Here is a 308-nt window from a genome sequence, read left to right on the forward strand (position 1 = left end):
AGGTGCCCATAGCCTCCGTGCAATTGCCCACTCCTCGCTCATTTTCAAGCCTGCTCGTCCCCACCTCCCGCTCCTCCCCCGGCAAACATCCCTCCCTCCCTCCTGCCCTCCCTCCCTATCTCCCTCCCTCCCTCGCAACCCTTCCCATCTCCTCCCCTCCCTTTCCCCCCTCGCCTTCCCTCCCCTGCTGCGTCGACGCCAACGACAGTGTGTCAAGACATATCCCTCACTCAATACCTTGTCCACCGACGCCAACGCCCTGCCTGCCTCCATCCCTCGAAGCTTCCTCGTCGGAGTTCCCCCCCCCC

Source organism: Nannochloropsis gaditana (genome assembly GCF_000240725.1).
Source record: "Nannochloropsis gaditana CCMP526 unplaced genomic scaffold scaffold155, whole genome shotgun sequence".
NCBI lineage: Eukaryota > Eustigmatophyceae > Eustigmatales > Monodopsidaceae > Microchloropsis > Microchloropsis gaditana.